Below are 5,471 nucleotides of genomic sequence, written 5' to 3'. Positions count from 1 at the left end.
TTTCCTTAATCCATCAAATTTTACAAATAATAAACTTACATTTTTGCAAACATTTATAAAATATGGGTCTCAAAATTTCCACATGAACGATATTCATTTCTTCTAGTTCCTTTACGTTAATATTGATCGTCACTTAATCATTGTTGTAATTGGCATAGGTAGTGGGAAGTGATTCCTTATAATGTGAAATGTAGTAAAAGCAGACAATTTTGTATTATGGAAATGTCAGGTCAGTGTTTTCCACTCCACCTCCACCCTTTTTTCGAACATTTTTTTTTAAATCTAGATATATTTGTGTTATAATGATCTTTTTTAATACATCATATTATCTACCGATATGTACAGTCCCGTGCCAAATTTAAGTTCACAGTTATCTTTTTCCCTCTTAATTTCCTGCATTTCTGAATATTTCAGTGAGTTTTCCTTATCTCAATATTTGAAACATGAAAGAGAGTTATCTGAATATTTCTTTCACAATACGTTAAATTCTGTTCGTTGAACGATTTTCAAGATATGCCAATTATTATTCAAAGGAAACTATACTTGTTACGTGACGTCATTTTGTTCTTTATCTTACTTAAACTTTATGGCAAAATATTGTATTCCCAATCCCAAGATACACCTGTTGTATCTTGAAAACTGCAATACTGCACCTTATGAAAATATAACGAGAACCCCCCCAGCCCCGACATTTAATAGATTTTAAAAACCATGCAATCGTATGTGCTAGTAAAGCAACGACCGTTCATAGAAGAATACCATATATATGTTTTATTTAAATCTGTTGGATATATCTACATACACATTTAAAGATTCCAAATACACCGCAGAACACCTGTGGTTTTAAAATACATCTTTGTTTAAGACATTATTTAGTAAATATCATGTGGTGAAATACACAGGGACCTGATAATTTGTAGCCGCTATGTTTGGACCTAAACTATTTACTCTGAACACCTAAAGCTAGGTCCAAATATAGCAGTAACAAAGTATCAGGTCCCTGTGGTATATACTCCAATCAAGTCATTCCGTTGCCCCAATTTTATCAATCATTGAAATCATCATTCACAAGGAAAGTATTTTTTATATATGTGTGTTTTGACTTTGTTCAACTGGTACTGTATAACTTAGGTATAAAATAGCATATATTAGATAACTTGGTTTAAAACCTTAAAGATGCTTTCTTTGATAATAAGTCGCTGTCTGGTGCATTTAATCAAGTCCCGTAATGCATTTAGTATTACTGATCATGGTCAGTAGGCGCTTGGAAGTACAAAAACGTTCGTTCACCTGACACACATGCTGGATAATATTACAACCAGTTTGGCGGAAGCTGTATAATGAATTAACCGGATTAGAGATAGTTATAAACTAGGACAGCCAGTATTTTAATGGCTGCATAGTGGGATAACCAAACAATTGTTGCTGGATAGTGGTTTAACCGGATAAGTGATGGCTGTATAATAATGTGTGTTCAACATATAAAAAATTGAAAATTGCAAGATATCAATAAAAAATTCTAGAAATTAACGTCTAATTCACACCAAATCAATTAGAATCACAGTTACATTTCTGTACTCGATGATTCGATGTCTAATCTGAGAATCAATTAGAATTCCGGGAAAATCGTAAATAAGGCATTTTGAACGGTATTACAACATGTAACATTATTTCATCTAGATGAGACCTCGAATAATTCCCCATTTTTTCTTTCTTTTTTAACGTTGACTCATTCCCAGAAACAACCACAGAGTTTTTCTATCACCTCGAGAATCGTAGTCATAATTCCATTTGGGATTAAACTGTTTCATTGTGATGTAAGGGTCGATGCATTATGATTATGCTCTTTAGCGAACCTTATTGTTTTGTTGTTACTACCTAGATTCTCGCTTTGAGGGATTTACATTTCAAAGAGAGATGTAAATGAGTTACATGGCGGGTGTCGCCGGTGAAGCAGATGACGCTTACCCTTCCGAAATACCTGGTCTTATTATCTTTGTACTTTTTCAAAGGTTTCCGTGTAAATCTTTCATTCGTTCATATTTTGTACTTGTTCCATCGAGTTTGAGTTCGAATTTTATATAGGGATCTTTTTCGAATGTTATTCCAACAGGTATGGACATTTTTCGACCAGTACGCCGTCTTTGCCGAAATCAAAACTAGAAATGCAACTACATCTACTAAAGAGCGAGAAGTTTCGGATTAAATACATGCGAAACATGAACTCCGCAACAAGAAACTTCATGAAATCGATCGGCACATAGTTAAAAATAACTATGATTCTATAGATTACGCTGTGACGAATTTCCATATCAGTATTAAGATGATACATGATATGGTTTCATACATAACATATTATCATTGGATCAAGAGAACGACCCTGGTTCAGGTCTGATGTTTTTCGTTGATGTCCCTTGGAAACTTGTTAATATTCAACGAAATTTCTCGAAAACTGTATTGAGGAAGAACTAAAACTGATATCCCATGTAATTTAAATACTGAAGCGTATGCTGTATAAGCAGATAATTACTAGAAATGACATATTTTGTTTGACTTTGTTTGGACGAAACAGCTGTAAAGTGCAGTGTAGTTAAATTTTATCATACTGTATTTATTTCTAAAATTTTGAAAGGTGCAATCATCTGTGTGTGTATCAGCTTTACGACGTAGTGCTGAAACGTTTCTAGTTTTCGACTGTCGCATTTCGTGAGATTGTTACATAGCTCAGCCCCATGTAACACTGAAGGTAGAAGAGGATTTTTATATGCACAATCGGTCCTCAGACGTGTAGTTGAGTGTAGCATGTTGCGACCTTTCCTGCAAGCGTTGTCCACAGCATCGTTTTTTTTCAAATTTGAGGAGAATAGGATTCCTAAGTGTGTCTCTTTGTCGTCGATTTGAAGTGGGTTATTTTTGATTAATAGAATCTTCCCCTACCTTGAGGGTGTGACAGAGAAATCTCCAACCCGAGGGGTGATTATTTTGGTTGTCTAACCCTCGGCGGTAAAGCTTCGGGTTAGAAAACCAAAAACATCACCCCTCGGGTTGGATATTTCTCTGTTACACCCTCAAGGTAGGGGATGATTATTATTCTACCATCCTTTTATTTCAGTCACAGCTCCACCGACAGTAGTCTGCCATGTTTATAAACAAAAACACAAATGGGGTATGCATGTCGTCATTCACTTTTGATGACGTCACAATTCCCGATGACGCATTTTAATGACGTCACAATTGAACAGGTGCTAATCAGCACGAGGCTATCTCCCCCTAAATGGGTGACATGCTGATCTTTCCCGGCTAAAACGGGAGACACATCTGTGAAGGGTGGAAGAAAATCCATTCCAGATTTCTACATGTACTTTGGAAGGTAAGTATATTGCATTTTGATGTATTAAAATGAAATTTGCATGTTTTGGCGTACCTTTGTGCAACATAGAGTAAAGTTTGTAAAGCCTTGGGACTAGTAACAATAAGCGCAGCATCATCTGCTTGACATGGATGACCACATTCCACAGATTTCACTTTTGCTCAAACGTTTGTCGTCTCCAATTCGATGAACATATCGTTTATATGAAGCAAGTACAGACATGTTTCCGCCTTGTCTCGCTGATCTTTGAACCCTGAACCAACAGGAGTAAGCATAAGTACCACAGTACTGTATATATCCTTATATGCGTTTCGCAATATTCTTAATAGATTTCCGGTGATTCCTATATTATACATTTTATTAAACATGCCGTTGTGTGGCACCGTGTGAAAAGCTTTGTATGTATCTAAGAAAGCCACATTACTATTTTGTTCCAGATTGTCGTACATACATTCCTGAAGACTGTACAGCTAAGACCTTTTTGAAACCCTTGTTGCAGTTTATTTTGAAATTGGATATGGGTACCATTGATCCAGCACGAAATGCGATAACAAATAATCCTTTCCAGGAGAATGTAGAAATTCCAAATATTTACAAGAAAGCCACACCAATACTAGAAAATGTCTTTCTTATAAATTGGAAAATTGTTGAGGGTTTGAAATCAAACCTGGTAAGCAAAGCCACCAATCTCAAAATCAGACGTCAAATGCTAAAACGTACTTCAACGGATTGATACATCTATTCAGGGACGTATAGTGAAGGGGATTAGCAACTCCCTCTTTGCCTTACCAATTTTATGACCCCTCAATCTAGACTTACCTCCCCCTGATTCAGGAGCAGATAGCGAGCGCCACCTATCTCAATTTTGACAAAGCAAGATGGCGTCGATACCGCTTCGTTAGATACAGAAGTTGGCGTGAAAACAAACCAATCGCGATAAGTGTTCTTACGTCTTTTGTTTATCCCATTGTTATAAGCTGATTGTATTACTTATAATTGATAAAATCTGTGGTATCATATTAATTGATGTCTCGTTTTTGGGGTATATTTTTCTATTTTTAAACGCGATGTAACGCGTGGTTCAGAGTATTGTGGTGGGCGTCGATAGACAAAAATGCGGGAAAAAAAAAACCCACATGTATGTGAACCACCTCACTCCAAAAGTATTTGACCGATCTTTTTTAAATTAGCAGCAATAGAAAGCTGAATATTTTTTATAACGACCCAACCTATTTTAATTGCAAATAATATAATTTAACTTGTGTTATTTTTGTGTCAAAAAGAGTAAATATCAGCATTATTTTTCACTGGAACGTAAATCATTATTGCGAAAGTAGTTGGTGACTGCTCACTGTTTTGATTAAATTTTATAAACTATCGTTTATATTTTTTAAAACAATTAATATCAATAAACAGCTGAGTAATTTCTATGTTAAGTAGGCCTGATTTGATTTGCATTACTTGGAACTATAGCGATGTCACAGATGAAATGACTCGTCTGGTAACGAAGGACACGTGTTGTTAAAAACCGTAAACAAAAATGCGGGATAAAAAAACCCACATGTATGTGAACCACCTCACTCCAAAAATATTTGACTGATCTTTTTTAAATTAGCAGCAATAGAAAGCTGAATAATTTTTATAACGACCCAACCCATTTTAATTGCAAATAATATAATTTAACTTGTGTTATTTTTGTGTCAAAAAGTGTAAATATCAGCATTATTTTTCACGGGAACGTAAATCATTATTGCGAAAGTAGTTGGTGACTGCTCACTGTTTTGATTTATTTTATAAACTATCGTTTATATTTTTTAAAACAATTAATATCAATAAACAGCCGAGTAATTTCTATGTTAAGTAGGCCTGATTTGATTTGCATTATTTGGAACGATAGCGATGTCACAGATGAAATTACTCGTCTGGTAACGAAGGACACGTGTTGTTAAAAAACGTAAACAACCGGAAATGTTAAACCCAACAAAAAAGTATCGCCTGCATTCGAGGATCAGCTCATTTAAAAAATACTTCATTTTGAAATTTACAGCGATAGAAAGTTGAATAATTTTTTGATATGTAGTACTAATTTTTATGGCAAAAA

This window comes from Mizuhopecten yessoensis, unplaced genomic scaffold (assembly GCF_002113885.1).
Source record: "Mizuhopecten yessoensis strain PY_sf001 unplaced genomic scaffold, ASM211388v2 scaffold5547, whole genome shotgun sequence".
In the NCBI taxonomy this organism is placed as follows: Eukaryota; Metazoa; Mollusca; class Bivalvia; order Pectinida; family Pectinidae; genus Mizuhopecten; species Mizuhopecten yessoensis.
Note: the sequence above shows the minus strand (reverse complement) of the source record.